Source organism: Callorhinus ursinus, unplaced genomic scaffold (assembly GCF_003265705.2).
Source record: "Callorhinus ursinus isolate GAN/ISIS: 27379988/994484 unplaced genomic scaffold, GSC_fseal_2.0 scaffold4, whole genome shotgun sequence".
Taxonomy (NCBI): domain Eukaryota; kingdom Metazoa; phylum Chordata; class Mammalia; order Carnivora; family Otariidae; genus Callorhinus; species Callorhinus ursinus.
In genome coordinates, this window is record NW_027397066.1 from 86,194,543 (window position 1) to 86,215,510 (window position 20,968).

At 35.2% G+C, this 20,968-nt stretch overlaps 1 protein-coding gene across 4 annotated transcripts in view; it reads left to right on the forward strand.

The window, feature by feature from the left end:
* Positions 1-20,968, forward strand: part of TET2 (tet methylcytosine dioxygenase 2) — a 137,114-nt gene that overhangs the window by 29,816 nt on the left and 86,330 nt on the right. For all 4 annotated transcript variants that reach the window (XM_025873658.2, XM_073892071.1, XM_073892072.1 and 1 more), the window contains exon 2: positions 8,319-8,463. The gene's annotated coding sequence lies outside the window, so the exon portion shown is untranslated. The remainder of the gene's footprint in view (positions 1-8,318; positions 8,464-20,968) is intronic.

Genomic DNA, 20,968 nt, shown 5'->3' on the forward strand with positions numbered 1-20,968 from the left:
TAAGTGTGATTATAGATTTTTATTCTAAAGGTCTTATTTGTTTAGGGAGAAATATATTTAAATTCTGTCATCCTGGTCATTATTTGAAGGTCTAACCTCGTATTTTCATTTTTAAATAATTTAAATAATGTCATAAAATATTTTTATAATTTTCGTTTCATTTTGAAAATTAAAAAAAAACATCTTTCATCTTTAAGTTTTCATTCCTTCCCCTGAACTTCCCTCATGATGTTGCTTGCTAGCTACTGCCAAAATTAATAGTTAACATTTTCTCTAGTAACAAGTAGTAGATTTTCAAAGACTTAAACAATTGCTTAATGCTTTTTAAATCTGTATTTAAGAATTACACGAACAGCCAGAGCTGATATGCAGCAGGTATACATGAGTGCGGCTATAGCTGATGTTTACTGAAATTTTTCGAAGGTAGCCAGAGAATTCTTCCCTACGATACTGTGGCTCCCTCTGCATGACTCCCTGGACCTCCCCACAATCTTGTAACTAAAATAGTAATATATGGCCTGTAGGTGGCCTCTAGACCCTCCTCCAGCCCTATGACCCATATTTTGACATGTCAACTGTTAAATATTTTTGTTACTGCTCATGTCCATGGCAAGAGAATCATCATTTATTTGTCTTAACTTGATGTTTACTAAACTGTTTTTAAGAATATCTTATGATAGAAGTTTTTTATATCGTCTTCCTGACACCAGTTTTGCAAAATGCATAATTTGCTTTTAATGGTCTTGGTAAGCATACCTTCAGAGTTTTCCTATATGTTCTGAAATCTTTTCAATGTAATATTCCACTTTAAGGAACAGAATAAAATTAGAACCTTTGGGAAATTTGTGGAATTCTTCATTCTCCTTTCTTTGCCTTTTTATTAGAAATAAAATTTAATGAAATTTCCTTGTTTAAACTTTTAGAATGCAAAATGTAGACAGTATTATAACTGAAATAATATTGCTTTTTACAAATAGTAAAAAATCAAATGTTGGCAATTTTATATATACTATAAAAATCTTATTTTATACAGCTTACCAACTCATCAAGCATTAGAATTTTTCTCATTGATCCTTTGCTGTTTGTATTGATGTTATTAATGTAATGGCTTTAAACCTTAACTCATGTAGCCCATAAGACATAAAGCATTTTTACATGAAGATATTCTTTGGGCTTTTGAATAATTTATATCATAATTAATGATTTAAAAATTTATTCTTTTACTTCCCATCTGTCCTAAAGAAATAGGAAGATGGAGTTAGTATACATGTAATAATTTTCCTAAAGAGTAAGGAGAATGGACTCATTGAAAAAGTATCTAGGTTAATGCTGTAGATTTGAAACAGTTTTTTAAAAAGCACTTACAGTCTACCAAGTTATTGATCCTCAATCTATGGCTGTTATAAATGGATGTAATTAGCAATTGACTCTAAATGAACCATGGTAGTAGCTTCATTACTTTGAAAACTTCATTATGTTAATTTATAACATGAAATTCCCAAATCTAAAGGAATAGAATATACATTGTATATCTTAGAATAGAATGTACATGCAAAAATTTCTTTGGAGTTACATATTACAATTTAAGAAGTATTTATTATAAAGTTTTAATGTAAGTGTTTTTAAATTGGGATAATTCTACCAATATAATTTTGCTCATTTTTACACCTTATTCATTTTTGCAATTACCCTTTTTTTATATTTGTATTTGTTCCACCCTTATCAAATTAATAGTATCTAAGCCATAGAATCATAAAGCCCAAACCTGATTTGGAACAGAGATAATACAATTTAATATTTTATAGCTTTCTCTAGTCCTCAGTTTCCTTAAGTGACTGGCTCAAGATCATGAAGTTATGGAGAATTAATGTCAGAATTAGAGCCTGAGATGGATCTATAGTTTGGTTGTATCTTCCACCTGCCTACCTCCTTAGCTTATTTATGGGTTTGTGAGAGTTACAGGAGAGAAGTTTCTTTTGAGATTCAGCTTAATACCCAGCTCCCAGTAGAATTATTGTCCTGCAGCGAACCATATAAATACAGTTGCCAATTCCCAAAGTCCCTTGTGTAAAGAAAAAAGGAAATGACAGATGAACCATTAAATAAGTACACACTCTTTTCTTTACCTCTTTCCTCTCTTCCACTACATGGAATTTCTAGACAGAATCCCCCAAATGCTTGGACACTAGGAATGGCAATTCTGTTACAGAAAATTGTATTTCCTGTTTTAGTGGATGAAGAATAAACCATATCTTCTGCTGGCTTTTTAGAATTAAGATATTGGGCACACCTCTATTAGTTTATAATAGCCTGTTCTCGGACCAAAGAGGTCAAGTATTAGCAAGTATCAGAATATCATAGGAATGTTTTAATTTCAGATGTAAGAATTTGTATGTTTTTTTTTCTGATTTTTATTCAGTGTTTTTTTCTAATGTGGGTTCTCCATCTTGGTTTTTAAAATTATTGATTCCATCATAACTTTTTGTTTGTTTCTGGAAGGTATATAAATTGATCTGATAATGTACATAGAATGCCAAGTGAATTTATACCTGTCCCTCTACATTCCTGTGTTTGATTCTTAAATAATTTTTTATGCAGTGGAAATGCTGTGCCAAACAATTTCCAACTGCTGCCTATACTTCAACTTTGTTTGGCAGTTTTAGTTCTATAAAGACTGTTGATTAGAAACAACCTTGTTGGGTGTATATTTGTTTTTAGCTTAGTGGAATTTGTTCCGTAAATGCTTACTGAATTTTTCCTTGGAGTCACCACTTTGTCTCTGTTAGGAAGTGCAGGGAGTAAATATGCATGAGGACTTCCTTTAGTTTTCTTCTTAGAATTTTAACTGCTGTAGTGATTTTTTAAAAGCATTAATAGAATAGCCGTTGCTGCCAAGAAGCTGACATTCTGAAATAGCACTTCCCTTTGGGCACCATACAGTTGGAATCATTTACTTGCAGAAAAAGTGTATGGGAGTGGCTATGGGGAGGGGGGAGGGAGGAGGAAAACCATTTTATGGGCATATCCTGCTGAGGTCAGTAACCTGCTGTTCAGTGAACTCCAGTCTGACCCCATTTAGACCTGGAGGAGGATCACATAGAGCAGAGAAGCAGCTGAGGCAGCATCACAACAGAAGGAAGCACCTATTGCTGGAAGCTTTGAAGAGACATACAAGGAGGATGGACAAGTAGCACAAAAAGGAAAGGAAGGACTGGATCCAGCAGGATAAACATAGTTTGTGATGAAAGTATTAATGACTTCTGATCAGTGATTGAGAGGAGAATGTATTTAAGGCCCCAGAGAAAGATTTCTATGCAGGATGCACAGCCTATATTGATATATACTTGTTTATAGGTAGAGTAACTGGTTTACAGAGAAAAGTTTTATTTTGATTTTGAGATAAAATATCTGCTTCTAGGGTTTGAAAAAGAGAATAGTTTACCTTTCACCAAAATGTAATGTTTTCTTCATTGAATCTCTTACAAGCTGGTAATGTTGTGAAGCATGGTTGGTAACCGCACAGGCTCCAGAGGCCTGCCACCTACAAAGTGTGTCCTAAGGGACAAGACTGGGAATGTGAGAGTAGTTTGAAGGTTAAATGACTAAGCGTGCATTAATAAATTGTAGCAATTTTTATTGTCATTGTTTTTTCATCTACGTTCTGGAAAATATAGAAAGTAGATACTATCTTTTAAAAACACAGTGAGTAGTTGATGAAGATTAAATATACCAGAATAGACTTTAATTTAGGAAACAAAGAAAAATCTGTCTTGGAACCACATTATCCTTAGCAAGATTCCAACTTTGACCTTGAGGTTTATTTCATTCAATTAAAAATGTAGATATGTGTGTGGGAGTGAGAACATTTAAATGTATTCATTGGCTTTCCCTCAGATTTTTTTTCTCTATAGCTCTTATTTTAACCTCTTTCTTCAGCAGTAACCCTTCATGTTTATTCTGTTTTGCCTTCTGGGTGATTTTTTTTTTTTTTTTTTGTATAATCTCAGTGTATTAGGTCAGAGGGAACACTCAGTGTGTAAGCTGACTGACAGTGTTGCATTTTCTTTGAGAATATTTACCACAGCATCCTAAGTAGTACTAAATTTTTCTTTCAGAACAGGTAACCAAGTATGTGAGTCATCACTGCATTGATTTCTGAATGTTACTATTTTGGAAATTTTCCAAAACTGAACAAAGCCAGAATCGTTGACCATTAAGGAACTGTATTGTAACAATAGACTTGAGGTCTCTTATGGGTGTACATTCTAATTGTTGGTTTTTTGTTTTTTGTTTTTTATTTTTTAAGGGGGCTGTTTGGGGCATAGAAAACTGGAACTTCATGTTCTCCTTGAGAGTTTGCCAGCTGGTTTCCAGCCAACCAGATAACTGCTTGTAGCGACATTCATTTCTGTCGGCCTCTTGATCTTGTGCCAGCCCTTAGAGGGCAATACCACTAAGCCTGCTCATACCATTCTGAACCAAGGGCACTGCTGTCCCGAATGCCTCAAAGTATACATAAAAATCTGGTAAGTCCCCTCAAGGGACTTACATACAGCTCAAGTTCTGATAAAACTCTGAGTGTAAAGAATATATTATTTTACTATTTAAGTTTTGTATTAGTATTTTAAACAGAAAACAGGAAGGCAAATATATAGTTCTGTTGCTCTGTATTCCTCAGTGTTTGGTCCATAAGTAAACCCAGCCTTAAGGAATCTAAACATGTACAGACAGTGGCTCTCTTCTAGTCTTACCAATGCCTCTTTGAATCTTTCTAAAAACACAAGATATTTTATTGTCTCCAACCCTGACCTCCTATCTGATAATTAATTATTTGGATTACATTGGTTCTCAAATACATCATGGCAACAATTTATTTTGTCGCTTCAGATTTTTTTCTAGAATTATCTCTGATTAATACCATTATTTTTCTTTTCAGCCAAGCTCAAAGTTTTACTTCTATAATCGAGTCTTTCTTTTTCTCCCTATATCTACAATGCTACTAATATCCACTCCTTTCCCAATCAGTAATATTTCCCTGCTTGAACATTTTATTTCCTCTGCCACCCTCTTGTTCAGACTTATCACTTTATATCTGAACTACTGCAATAAGCCAATATCTTGTATGTAATAATTTAGAACAGCTAAATCTTCTACTACTCCATAACTGGGAGAATGGCTTTTTAAAAAAAAAAAAGTCAGGCAATAACAAGTATTGGTGAGGATGAAGAAAAATTGGAACACTCATACATCGCTGATGGGAATGTAAAATGACACAGCCATTCACTTTGCAGAACAATTTAGCAGTTCCTTGAAAGGGTAAGTATAGAATTATCATGTGACTCAGCAATTCCACTCCCTAGAGAATTAAAAAGGTATGTCCACACAAAACTTAAAAACAGTGAATGCCATGTTCATAGCAGCATTATTCACAATAGTCTAAAGGTTGAAGCAATGCAACAGATGAATAGACAAACAAAATGTGGTATATACGTGTAATGGAATACTATTCAGCCTTTAAAAGGGAGGAAATTCTGATGTGTGCTACAACATGGACAGATCTTGAAGACGTTAGGCTAAGTGAAATAAGCCAGTCACAAAAGGACAGATATTATATGATTCTGCTTATATGAGGTACCTAGAATTGTCAGATTCATAGAGACTGAAAATAGAGTTGTATTTACCAGGGGCTTGGGAGAGGGGAGATTGGGGAGTTATTGATTAATGGGGATAGAGTTTGAGTTTGGGAAGATAAAAAATTTCTAAATATGGGTGGTGATGATGATTGCCCAACAATAAGACTGCTTAATGCATAGAGCTATACATTTAAAATATGGTTAAAATGCTAAATTTTTGTTGCATATATTTTATCACAATATAAAAAGAGTTGTAAATGAATGTTCATAGCAGCATTATTTATAATAGCTAAAAAGTAGAAATAACCCAAATATCCATCATGAATAAAGTATGGTATATCTATGCAGTGAAATATTACTTGGCCATAAAAAGGAATGAAGTACTGATTCACAATAAAACATATATGAACCTTGAAAACACTATGCTATGTGAAAGAAACTAGACAAAAAAAAAGTCAAATTTTGCATGATTTCATTTATTTGAAATATCCAGAATGAGCAAAGACAAAGAAATAGAAGGGTGATTAGCTGGAGGACGGATGAATGAAGCCTGACTCCAGTTGGCTAATGGATTTATTTTGGGAGTGATTAAATTGTTCTGGAATTTGATAGTGACAATAACACAACTTTTGTGCAATGGCACAACTTTTTGGCTGAAACCCACAGAATTAAATACTTTAAAATAATTTTATGGAATGTGAATTATATCTCAATTTTTAAAAACCCTAAGGGTTAATATATAACTCTTGTAATGCTGTGTTCTAAAGAAACAGCATGTTGTCTGGTCTTGGCTTACTATTTCTAGCTGTGGAATTTTGAGAAAATTAAGTGACCTCCCTTCTTACTCTGTAAAGTAGGGATAACAATAACTACCTAACCAGATGTTTGTGTTAAATGAGATAACATATGTAATGCATCAAGCACAGTGTCTGGCATTTACTAAGAACCCAGTAAATTTACTAAGACCCCTTGGGACATGAGCATTCAACATCTCTCAATACTATTCCAGGTACTATTTCCAGATATTATAGAAAATGACCCAACTTCTTTAGCCATTTATCACTAGTCTGTACATTCTAGCTCAAATCTGCCTCTCCAAATTCTTGTAATGCTCCCTTTACAGAAATCCGTCAGTCACAATGGGCTCTTTAGTCTCCCTCAGTTTGCTGCACATATTCTAACAGCTATGTCTTTGAAAATGCTCTCTCCCTGTTCCTGTCTTTCTCTGACTTTCAGCCTGCCCTTAGAACTCAGAAGACTTTCTTCATGCATTTAGCCTTCTCCCTCATTTCAGTTCATGGTCATCTCTACTTTTGGAGCACCCAAGATTCTCACTACATCTTTGACTAAGGAAGCCTTACTTTGGTTATATTTTTAAAAATATGTGTCTTATCATGGATGGAACTGGAGGGGATTATGCTAAGTGTAATAAGTCAAGCAGAGAAAGATAATTATCATATGGTTTCACTCATATGTGGATCATAAAAGAATAGCGTGGAGGACCACAGGGGAAGGGAGGGAAACTGAATGGGAAGAAATCAGAAAGGGAGACAAACCATGAGAGACTCTGGACTCTGGGAACCAAACTGAGGGTCACAGAAGGGAGGTGGGGAAATGAGGTAACCCAGTAACTGGGTGATGGGTATTACGGAGGGCATGTGTGGTGATGAGCGCTGGGTGTTATATGCAATTAATGAATTATTGAACAATAATCAGCGTAAACTTCCGAAGCAAAGTCTAGGCATAGAAATGTGTTGTGGACCCATAGGAGATTTCAGGAGTAACACAAATGAGAAATGGGAGATGGTTGTATCTTATTCTAATGTAATTTTTGGAAGTACTGACTAAGGCTGACCAAACTCTGCAGTCTGCTAGCATATCAAATGTATTATCTGCCTTGTTCAGTTTGGTGGTTAAGAAGCATTTTCAAGTGGACCCATCTTAATTGCATGTAAGGGTCAGCAGAATGGGAATTAAACAATAATAATAATAATTAAAAAGTATGTGTCTTGTTAGGTGATCAGATTAAAATTTGTATTCAATCTCTTGAACTAAATTAAAGTCCCTGAGCACAGGGACCACATGTTACAATGTTCTACCTTTACCATCACACTTAGTACATTGCCTTGATATAGTATATTCTGAATAAACATTTGCTATTTATAAGTTAAGTTAGTGCTGCATCTCAACAAGTACAAGGCCTTAAATTAATGATTCTCAATCCTGGCTGCACCCTAGAATTACTTGGGGAATAAGGCTTCATTTTTAGCCCAACAAATCAGAATCTCTGAGCATTAGCCCCCAGCTTCCCGCCCAGTTGATACTATTACAACCAAGGCTGAGAACCACTGGATTCAACAGATGAAGTAATATAACCCAGTGGGTCCCAAGACTAACTGATAATCACAGTCAAGATATGAGGATTGCTGATTAGGCAGAGATACTTTGGGCATTGCAAAGTTTTCTCTACAAATATTAGTATTGTATTATGGTGCATTTGGGAGTTTTCATTGCTTTGAGAATGATCCTCCAACCCTGAATTTTTTACCAGCCAGTGGTCTAGTTGGACATATCAAATTATGGGCATCTATAACCTTTAAACTTTATATGATAGTTTTCATACCAGATGTATATCTTGTTCCTTTTTGCTAACTTAAAAATATTCAAATTCTGTGTCTTTTCCAGGCTAGCCAACATCATCATCAAACCCTCTCAAGATTGTCTACTTGCCCTTGCTCCTGTTGAGTTACCACACTTGGAAGCAGGAGATGGGCTCAGCAGCAGCCAACAGGCCATGATCCAGGAGTAGCAGTAAGGGATAAAGCTGCTGGTAAGAATTTGGGTACAGTTGGTGCTTGGTTTCTGAGAAGTAGAAATTTATTCCTAATTTAACGGTCAATCTCTCTTCTAACTTTCAACTCGAAATTATTCTGTACTCTCTCAAATATCTTAATTATCTATGCTTAGGACACATGGGTTAGATTTTAAGAGCTGTGAATGTCCTGGAGTTTTGTGCTAACCTGTGTGGATGGATGGATTTGTATCTACATTGTTTTCTGGAGAAAAGGAAGGTTTTCATCAGATTCTCAAATGTCTTTGAATTTTTTTAAAAAAGATAAGAGCCATGCAAATATAACTATAAGCATGGAAAAATGTGATATCTGTAACCACTTGTCACAGTATTTCTCCTCTCCGTTATTACCTCACTTGTGGTCACTTTGTCTTATTTGTTGAGGATGAAAAAAAAAGTGATTATTTGTGGTTATTTGCTGATCAGAAAAGTGAGCACCTCCTGAACCTAGGCAGCCAGTTTTCATGATAATTTGGCCCCATAGAACCATCAGGGAACTAAAGTATACAATGACCAATTTCAGGAAAGCCTATGTAATTTTTTCACATGATTTTTCTGAAAATATAAATAGAGGTACTGACAGGGAGATACCAAGTACTTTTTTCATCTACAGTTGATATTAATAAAGATCAGTTTGTTCTGAATGCTCTTCACTGAGAGGCTAGTAGGTGTCCCAACCTAAGGGTTATTTATCAGACCATTAACATTTATATAGATGAACAGAAATGGGGAACTGGTAACTGATATTTTTTCCAAAATATTCAAGATGGACACCAGAATGAATTCCATGTATACCTTTGCCCGTACTTTCAGGCAGTTAAAATTATGGGGGCATCGTTGGAAAGAAAATGGAGGTTACATTAAAAAAAGAAGAAGAATGAGTGTTGTTTTTTTTTTCCTTCTGTAACTCTTAGCAGGTAGTTCAGCTTCAGTTTCACTGAATCTTGTTTATGCATTCAGCATAACAAATCTTCTAAAAGGCCCATGTAGCTGTAATCTCTGCCCTCACTCTGGATGCCTGAGGATATAAGTATCTACTCTGCCACTTGATACTTCTTAGAGACTGACCTGGTGCTGAGAAATCCTTCCCATTGTGTCCTCAATTAAACTCCCATGATTCCTAGATGTTGCCATTTTCCAGACATAAGGCAACTACGTCTGCCTAGATTACCTCTCTACCCTGGGAATTTTAAATCACTCTGTAAGGGAAAGAGAACTCAGCACTACTAACTCTCAGAATGAAAATTTTCCCCTTGCATGCTAATATTTTTAGAGCATTCATTGTCACTGAAAATAGACTTCCTCTTTCCCCTCTAAGGCTGGGCTGGAAAATCTTAGGTAATTATGAATAAAGCATTCTTTGCTTTTCCCCTCCTCCCGTAATGGATGCTTTACCTCTCACTGTGAGGACTGTGGCTACTCATTCTATATTTGACCTTTATATGAGAAATGAGATGCATTTTTAAAATGGAAGTTTTACAATAACATTAGAATTTTTCTCTTCTTGGAGATGAAGTGTAGGTAAGGAAGGAAGTGCAAAGTTTGGGGGAAAATGTAAGAGAAATTACTAAGAAAAGGAGAAATTAAAGTATTAGCTATTTGTGAGAGAGAGAGAGAGATTGATTTCACAAGTAACTCCCAGAGGAGTTCTTCCTTCATATCCGAAAAACAGTATTATTTTGTATTTAGCTTTTTACAGTTGGATAAGCTCAGCCTAGGAGATATTTAGAAATTTAGTGATAAATAAACCTAGGACTTGTTTTTAATAATATTTATTAGCTTTGTGTTCTTAGGGAAATTATTTAACCTCTTCAAGCCTTGTTTTATCTGGCAAGGAGGAAAATAGGTCATAAATAACAATAATGGAATTATATATATATATGGATATATGTACATGTATGGATAATATGTACAGGGCCTGGCACAATTAAATTCAAAATCATATTAGTATTTGTTTATTATTACTATTATTAATGTTGCTTTCAGTTTTTAAATAATAAGTGCAATCAAAGAGTATTTCCTGAGTTCCTATCAAGCACCAGGCGCTCTTTAGGAACCAGGGTGCCTTACTGAGCAGAAAGATGAAAGTCCCTGTACTTGTTTGGCTTAGAATCTAGAGTGGCGGACAGATATAAACAAGATAAATAAATAAAAATGTATAGTGCATTAAATATCAAGAAGTGCTAAGCATAAGAAATTTAAGACAGAAAAAGAAAATTGGGGGGGTGGTGAGGTAGTAATTAAAGATGGAGTAGTCAAGAAAGACCTCATGAGAAGATTAATTTTGAGTAAAAACCTAAAAAAAAAGTATATAAATAGACCATAAAGTCATATGGGGAAGAACAGGTAGGGGAGAATACCACAAAGACCTAGAGTAGTAAAAAGTTTTCACAGAATGATCCAAACAGAATCAGAGGATCTTATACAGCTAAATCATCTACCATCTGTAAATATGTACACATATACCCAAATAAGTGATACAGATAAGAACTTTGGAAGTTCAAGGAATAGCAAGGTCCCTCCAGACTAAAACAGTTAGAGGAGGACTTCGCAAAGGAAGGTGGCAGATGGTGGCCTGGATTTGAAGGATAGGAAGAAATTGCATAGTCAACAAAAGAGTACAGACTTTCAGTTATAAGATGAATAAGGTCTGACAGTCAAATGTGTAACATGGTGTCTATAGTTGATAACACCATATTGTATAATGGAAATTTGCTAAGAGAGTGGAAGTGTTCTCACACACACAAAGAGTGGTAAACATGCGAGGTGATTAATATGTTCATTAACTTGATGGGGGGGAATCCTTTCATGATTTATATGTATAGCAAATCATCACCTTGTGCACTTTAAATATCTTACAGCTTTGTTGGTCAGTTGTACCTCAGTCACACTGAAAGAAAAAGTTCTAATTAAAGTTATTTTTGTATATCACAGTTCCATAGCCTTCACACTTTCAGCCATAAAAACAACAACAACAACAACAACAAAACAAACAGGGAATGACACCCTAATGGAGAAGTGGAAGAGAAACAGCATGAGATGGAGTGAAGTAAGGATGTTGGTGTTGAGGGCAGGTGGGCGAGACAGAGCACGACGGGGGAGGCAAAGAGAGGCTACCTTGCATAGGGATGGCACGTGGTGGGAGCGAAGATAGAAAAGCAGGTGAGGCCAAATTTTGTAAAGCTCTTAGGCCAGGCTAAAGGTGATTACATGCCATCATACAAATACTGAGGAGCAGTGGAAGCAGGTGAGTAACCAGATGCATCCAGGTCATTAGCAATACTGTTTATTTTGACAAGTTTAGGAGAGTATGGAGATGGAGGAAGTGGTTGAGTGATTCAGGAGTGAGGCTGAGAACATGGATTATGATATTAGAGGTAAGACTGAAAAAGGAAGATAGATTTGATAGGGAAAATCCTGAGGATTTGATCACTAATTGCAAATAGAGGATAAGAAGAATCAAAGTTTTCTCTTCAGGTTTTAAATGACCAATTAAGTGTTGGCATTAAAGGAAATAGAGAAGTAGGGGCATATTGTGAGTTTGAACTTATGGTGTGAAGGAGGTGACACAATCTAGGGTAGGTATCCTTAAGACTACTAAGGATAAAGTTCATGCAATGTTTGACAGGCTGAATTGAGTTGCTAAGAGAAATTTTTCACTGTGCATTGAAATCTAAATATTAACCTAGTGCAAAAATTGTATGAGAATATGCCTATCAAAATGTTACATTTTTACACCAGGGAGTCATAAAAGTATTGCTCAAAAATGGGCCATTAGACATCACCTTGGTCCAGTTGGCTAATTTTATGGCAGGTTAAAGGGTACCCAGACATAATACATGACTTCCTAAAGGTCATGTCATTAGCTATTGGCAAAACCTGGACTAGCCCCTCAGTAAGTGTCCTTATTGAGACCTACTACCTCTCTATGTCATCTGTAAGAAGTGTTAGTGATTTCTATTTTGCTGTCTTGTTTGTGGAGAAAAGAGTTAGAAGGTTTGGATTTGCCCATTAGAACTCTCTTGTAGCCATTCTTCTAATTATTATGGATATTCTCACCCTTCCTCATGAAACAGACCTTACTCATTTACAAGCTTCACTCTTCTTGCCTTAGTCATTTTCTCCCACCTATGGTCATTGTTGATGTATCCTGATTAAAAAATAAGTCATCATTCTATTTCCTCAGTAGTTTGAGACAGAACAGTTATTTCTAATATTGTTATTTTTTCCTGTTTATCTTTTGGAAGAAAAATGGCTTTTCTTATCTCAAATTTAAATCACCACGTAGTCTTTAAAATGAAGACTCCAAATGTCCTTTCTTTGCAGACCAGCCTTATGAACTGAAGTCCATCATCATTATTCTAACAAACCCAATTGATTTATCCTTTGAGTCACAGAACTTTAAAACAAAAATAGATCCTAGAGATCATCTAAGGCAGTGCTCTTCAAACTATTATTCTCCAACCCATCTGTTACTAAATGTTTTCTTAAATGTAAGTATCTAGCAATGTGCAGAAGTGTATTTAAAAGAGGAAAATGTTTACTTTTTTATTTACAATAGTGCTACAATCTTTCTTTATGTTTCTTTACTCTCTCCATTACACATGCCACATTATGATACAAGTCATGGCTGAACTGTATGAAAGCTGTATCTTGTGTATATTTTAAGGCCCAGATTGGTCTCATTGTCTCTATGTCCCAAGAGACTGAATTATAGAAGACTATTGACATTCTCATGGGATTCTACTGAGAGCTTTGGCAATCCCTGAATTCACAAATAGTACTGTAGCATTTTTTTTTTGCATTAATGCCTGTCCACATGTGACCTGTACTATGAGTTTAGAACAAGTAAGCCATGCTAAAATAGACTACACACTATGAAAGTTATTTTCACTATTCTTGTTTCAGTTTCCCATCAAAGGGTGAAGTATCAGTTGTCTCCATTTATCTCATAGGATATTTTAAGCAGAAATGAAAGTCTTGGTGAAAACACTTTGTATTCTGAAAGAAAGTTGCAGTGCAAATGAGGGCATTAGAAATGTTTACCCATCTTTACAGATGTTAATCTGACCAAAGCATTTTCTCAAAATGTGAAATAATGCAGTCAATGTAGTCTCCCCTTATGGGGGAGTGGGGAGGAGGGATGTTCCAAGATGCTCAGTTGATGCCTGAAACTGTGGATAGTACCAAACCCTATATATACTCTTGTTTTTTCCCATATATACATACCTGTGATAAAGTTTAATTTATAGACACAGGAAGAGGTTAACAGCAATTGTTCTAAAAATAGAACAATTATAACAATATACTGTAATAAAAGTTACATGAATGTGCCCCCTTTCCCTCTCCTCTCCCTCAAAATACCTCTTTTTTTTTTTTTTTTGGAATGATGTGAGAAGATAAAATGCCTGAATGGTGAAATGAAGTGAGGTGAATGGCATAGGCAGTGTGACATAGCACCTTCTGACCATGTGTCAGAAAGATTCTGGATGGTAGATGACCACGGATAACCAAAACTGCAGAAAGCGAAACCAAGGGGGGCCAGGGCAGCGACTACTGTAGTGTGTTATCTTGGCTTTTTTAATGTTGAGAAGATTGGGAGAATAATTAATGGGTTTCTTGGATAATCTGTGACCATATAGTTAAAGTTGTATATGTGTATTGCACTTTTATAATTCTTAAAAGGCATGTACAGTCCTTGAATTTTGCTAGGAGTCTTAGAGGGACTTTAAGGAAAAAAACCTTGGCCGTCTTCTCAAGATCTTGAATCCTCCTCCATACTTACACATGTGCACACTTACATGCTTCCTTAAATCCTTCTAGCCAGCTTGCTTCCTACTTTACTTAGAATATTGAACTCATTGGGCAAGAACTTCTACTTTTCTTTTCCACTCATACCCTCAAATCCAGCTGATCCATATTTCTTCTCTTCAGAATTTTCTCAGTTTTTCCATGAATTAATTATTTTTTAATTGTTCCCTCTGCTATTCTTTTCTTTTTCCTGATGGTCAGTTTAAAGTGTCCCAGTGTGCTTCTTCTTAAATGCAAATCTAACCATGTATTCTCCTTCTTAATACCCTTTAATGGTTACCCATTGTTAAACTTTGCTAAAGCAATAGAAGCTTCCTCCTCCCTGCCCCACAAAGTTTTTACAGTTAAAATGGAGTTCATCTGGTCAATGCAGGAATAGATGCAATTTTGGGACTCTTAGGGTCACCTGCTAACCCCTCTTTAACCAGTGTGGCTTGAACAGCTCTGTGAACCATTGATATCTAAAGTACTCATTTTGGAAAACCATTGACCTACAATGGTTTTGTAGCCCTATCTGGCTCTTAATTACTCTTCAACCTCCAGGTCACCATACCGTCCTTCAGATTCCATGAGGTAATTATTCCTTACTGTTTATAGGTCTTGAACCTAACATTATATTTCACACATTCAAGCCTTTGTACTGGCTGTTTCTCTCCTCTGCCTTTTCAATAAAGACCCAACTCGGGTTTCTCATCAGCAAAGCCTTGTATCTGTGGCACTCATGTTCCTCAAACCCCACACTTACTGTAGTCTCTTGTGCCTGTTTCTCTATAAACTCAAATCCCTAGGACAAAGGCTGTGTCTTATCTTCTTATTCCTAATATCTTGCACAGCATCTGGTTACATAGTAGGCGCTCCATCACACTCTTTAAAACAATTCACTTTGTGACCTTTTTCATATCTTTTATTTTTTTTCCTTTGTCCTCTCTAATCCCCTATTAAAATAATATACAACATTGGAGGATGGGGGGGTAAGGAACTGTGGAAGGTGAGTAGTTGGAACTTCAAGTTCCAACTTGAATCCAATAGCAATATCATATACAAAGTTAACATTATTTCAGAACTTGAACCCCACACATACTCAGTTGTAACTAACACTTGTATAAGTAACATTTGCTACCTGAAATATTTTTTTTCCTGCAGTATCCTACCCAAATTAAATTTATTGCCATTGGGATTTGTGCTTTTGTTGGCTATTTTGGGGATGTATTTTGGGGACTTTGGGGATGTATTCAGTGTTCTAATTCCAGTAGTATTGATGAACATAAATGCTTCACTATAGGAAGAGAGATTTGAAGAGATATGATATTTAATGTCTGCTGGATGATAATTTTCATGAATAAATACACTCAAGACTTCGTTTAGTAAAACATGAATTCGGAAAATGTTTTGAAAATTCCAAAAATTTCAGTTGATGATAGATTTTCTTCTCAGGCCATTTTTGTTTTGTTCTGTTTTTTTAGTCTCAGGGAGGGAGGAGGAGAAAAGTGGTCAATGTACTTCAGAACATAAGCTCTTTGGGAGGCCATATGTTTGGCATTGTTGTCTGGGTGCTTTGTGGTATTAAGAGGACATAGCTGGGAATGTATGCAAGGTTGCCGGGCTAAATCAATATGCTAGAACTCTAGAGAGCATTTTTGGAAAGATTACTGAGCTCCAGGTTCCCTAACCAAATAGTAAAGTGATTATTAGAATCCATAGGTTTTCTAGATTATGAGAATTCATAGAAGAGAGTAAATAAACTTCTCAATTAAAATGCAGAGTTGAATCACAGATCTGTACCTCTGAAACAAACAATACATATATGTTAAAAAAAAAAAAAAAGAAGAAGATAGCAGGAGGGGAAGAATGAAAGGGGGGAAAATCGGAGGGAGAGACGAACCATGAGAGACGATGGTCTCTGAGAAACAAACAGGGTTCTAGAGGGGAGGGGGGTGGGGGGATGGGTTAGCCTGGTGATGGGTATTAAAGAGGGCACGTTCTGCATGGAGCACTGGGTGTTATACACCAACAATGAATCATGGAACACTACATCAGAAACTAATGATGTAATGTATGGTGATTAACATAACAATAAAAAATTAAAAAATAAAATGCAGAATTGAACACTTGAACTTATTAAATGTATTTCACTAAGAACAAAAAAAATATATAGCCTTTTGTCATACTTATTCAAAGTATAAAACCAGGTGGTCTCAAAAAGGTTTTATTTCTCTTGTTCAGTTTCATACTTTCTTAAGGTATAATGTAGTAAGTTTTCTTTGTTTAATTTGTGCTTTAGTTGTCCCCTGCTCATTTTCAAAAGTTCTGCCTTCTCAAGGTGGGTCATTCTTTTAGACATTTTAAAAATTGAGATTACTTTGATGCTCATTCTACTAGCACGTTTTCCTAGAGTAGCAAGGTAGTAAAGCATATCTGAATGAATGCCTAGCACATAGTAAGTATTTAATAGTTTTTGATTGAGTAATGGGATTATCATCCTATAGAATGGAAGATAACTTAATATCAAAATGTTTTTCAAAAACTAGCTTTTATTAATGATGTAGAAGATACTTCTCTTCATTAACACGGGTCATACAACTGGAATTTATCATAAAATGCCTACTTTCAAATCTTTATCGAGGCAAGTTTAAAAGGGCAGAAGGGGAAGAGAAGTGGCCAGGAGATAAAGGAATTGACTAAATTTATGAGACTCAAAATATTTACTAAATTTGTAATTTTATAATTGCAAATTTTATAATATTACAAAATCACAGAGAAAAGTTATATATTTAAAAGCTCAAAGAAAATGATTATTTCCTTTCATGCCATGGAGGAATCTTCTTTATTGCCTTCCTAGAAAGGACTAGTCTAGCACCTGATTGGGTTCTTCTGATAATGGTCCACGCACTGATTTAGCACATTTTTAGGAAGTCCTCCTGGTTTAGTGTCATGCTGAGTTACAATCCGCATTTACTAAAGAATGTTGGATCCCTTTTTCATACAAAAGTCCCTTAAATATTAAACTGTGGTATTCGGTATTTTAGACACCCTCAGATCACCTGGGGCTCCCCTGTAGTTGTCTGGACACTGCACATCTGTCACTCGAGTCCTGGACCACACTTGCGTCCTTGCCTGCGAGTACACACCGCTTTTCACACTCCAGTGGCAGCATACATCCCCCCCCATACAAGCAGCTGATAAACAAGATCTCTTCCACCTTTACTTTGCTACTGTGATTATCGAAATCAGTGTGGAAGATTTTAACAATTTATTAAATTCCATTTTGTTATTTTTAGTTCCTCTTTTAAGCCTACACAAATTTATGAAAATCTATTTCCATTCCATGTATTGTTTATAAACACAGGTTCTCTTTCTTTCTCATTTCCTCTGTAAATTTTGTAAAGATGACTTCTTTTTTTATTACTGATTTAAGTTGATATAATTTCTTTTTTTTTAAGTGGATAATCATTGAGAGAACATGTCATACGTTTTTAATTAAAATCTTAGCTAAAATTTAGAAGAACTCTTATTATATCCTTCATCTTCTCTATTTTTAACTTTCTCCTCTGGAAAATGGAGGCATCAGATTTCTTACTTAATAGGAAAAAAGGATCTACTTTCTTGATATAACATCATACTTTTAAAACTCTAAAAGTCAGCTTTACATTTATAACCAGCAACATAATAGATGGCTCCCACAGACTGGAGGCAGCTGGAGAAGGATGTGATATGCTCTGCACACCCCACCCCACCCCACCATGTCCTCTGTCCCTAAACAAGGGGCAGATATGGAATTGGCAAGGCCTTACTGGAGTCATTTTAAGGAATTTGTTCAGTGAGTTGGACACAGTGATGAATCATGAACCTAAGGATGTACTAGAAAGTAGGTTTGAAGATGTTGAAGCAATTTTCTGAGTTCTGAATGTGTGGTTCCTTTTGCCTTTACTTAGAGATGTTCCATTGGTTGTGCAGATAATGCATTTTTCACCTTATTTTTCATATAACCAATTTATTAGGAATAGTAGGTAATATACCTGATAAATCATAGAAACCTGAGAATGTTTGGTCTAAGTCACGTTAGAATATGAGGGTCAGAATGACATAATAAGCACAACTGGCATTGATATGAAGAACTGTGATTTGTTTTTAGAGAACATTAGAACTGATGTATATAAGCTTTAAACTTCCACGACTGTTTCTCTAAGCCTCAGTTCATCCATTATTTCTATTTGGGAAAATTCCTTCAAGAGTTTTGTTTTGTCAACATAGGAAAAGGTATATTTATGTATAAAAAATATTAACTCCTTCTTCTTTGTATGTTCACTCAACCACTATCTAATTACCTTTTTACTTAATTCTCATTTACTCCCTTCTACTTTTTAACTGTTTTTTCATTTTCCTCCCTGTCTGAAAACACTGCTTCTTGTTTGCCTGATACGAATACACACACACACACACACACACACACACACACACACACACATTTTTTAAACAACTAGGTCGTACTCTTAACCAAAATGAGAAAGAAGGTTGACTTCACTGGAGTGCTTTTGTTGTCTTTTATGTTCATGAGATAATTATGTCTTAAGACCCTTGATAATACTGTGATTGAAAGACCTGTTGCTGAATCCTTCTACCCCTGGAAGATTGGTAAGAATTCCCTTTAAATTCAGTTATTCAGCTGAATCATTTAAGTACTTGCAAATCAAGAGTTTACTTTGGAAACATTACATCTGATGTATTTTAAAAAGTTGGATGAATTGCCCTTTAAAACAAAATCACTTCTTCAGGAGAGGCCCCATTTTTCCCAAATACTTAATGGAGAAGAAATCTTTTCCTATTGAAGTGATTCAGACTTACATTATTTGCTCTCTTGTTTAATGCAAGGGATTTCTTAAAAATTTTATGGAAAGTGTAAGTATATTTTCATGCATTCATAATAAGGAAGACAACAGAGGTAAGGCAAAAAAAAGGATTTAAAAATGATAAATAATGTGGGCATTGTTACTATGCTAATTTCTGTTCCCATTTCAGTGCTCAATAGCTTCTGTAAATAAAATTATCAGTTGATAACATTTAAACTAGGCACTTTAGTAAATGGAGGTATTGCTTATATATGAGCTTTTTTAAAAAAATTTTAATTTTACTGAGGGGGTTTCAGGACTACTAATCATGGATTACATGAAGCAAAGTATAAAGCAATAGAAGGTCACCTCCAAGTTGGGGATAGAGTTGAATTCCTGCCAATATAGTTAAATAAGGTATTATTAACAGGACACCTTCATCCAAAATCTGTACATTACCAACTCCTGCCCTCCAGATTTGTGTGACCATGAAAATTGCTGCATATTTCCTGAGATAACACCTGTCCCCCAGCTTCAGTCCTTGACATATTGTGAACAAAGATATATGTCCAATGAACTAGTTCCCAGGGAAATGAATGAGTGTACACGTGCGCGCCTGCACGCGTGCGCGCACACACACACACACACACACACACACACACCTCTTCAGACTTTATTATTACAGACGATTTGCAAAATCTGTGGATAAATAACATGCATTAATCTTACTTAATGGATAGATGATGCTGAAAGTAATATGAAAATCAAATTAATTCTGTTTTTCCCCATCCTTGCCTTTGAGAAACCTGAGTCTTCTGAGAGGTAAGGTGACTGCTTCAGGATGGGGTGGTGAATTACTGGTGCTACTGGGTCTGCCTCTCAGATCCTCTGAATGCATACATAGGTAGCTTTTTACCCACAGCTCCATATAACATCTATCTTAAAAAGTCTGTAATTCATAGTTTCTTTTTAATCTTTTTCATAAACTGATGCATTGTTATTAAAGAAATTATTAAAGGAAACACTTTTCTAATTACCCATGGTTCTGATATCTTAGTGATTGTTTTTCTTCTCTGAAATTCTGTATTCCTTAAAGGCAATGGATTTTTGTGTCCTCTGAATGACACCTTGTTTAGTAACATAACTTTAATCAATCAGCATGGCCACATTAAGCCTTTATTTTGAACCATATTTCTACTTACTTTTTATAATGAAGTTTGGGTGTTTCTTTCTTTTTTTTCCTTCATTACTTGTAATTTATTAAAAAGAAAGTACTGCCCTTTAGGTTCCATAGTTTTATAACAGGATTACTGACAACAAAAGAGTGGGTACTATATTAGCACCATAAATATTTTTTGTATCAATTTTTTATTTACATTGTAGTTGGTTAACATATAGGGTAATATTGGTTTCAGGAGTAGAATTTAGTGATTTATCACTTACAACACCCAATTTCATCATAACAAGTGCTCTCCTTAATACCCATCACCCATTTAGCCCAAAAAGATTTCATGGTGAAGAAATGGAGTCGCTGTTAACTATAGCAGGCAAAATGAAAGTTTAGTAAATGCAAACATTTTCTGGAACAAAGCAGAATACCGGTAAATAAAGGTATCAAATATAACTGGTTACCTGGACAAATATTTTTAAATGTTTTAAGAAATATCAATGAAAACATTTGAATTGTGTAGTCATCCACATAAACTGAAAATGACCTGATGGAATTTGAGCTCCTGAAGTACTTGGACTTCTCTTTTATCCTTATTATGATCCCTAACACTGTGCTTGGAACATGGTGAGTAATTAATAAGTGCCTGGCAGATGAATAATGATTATCATTGATTTAC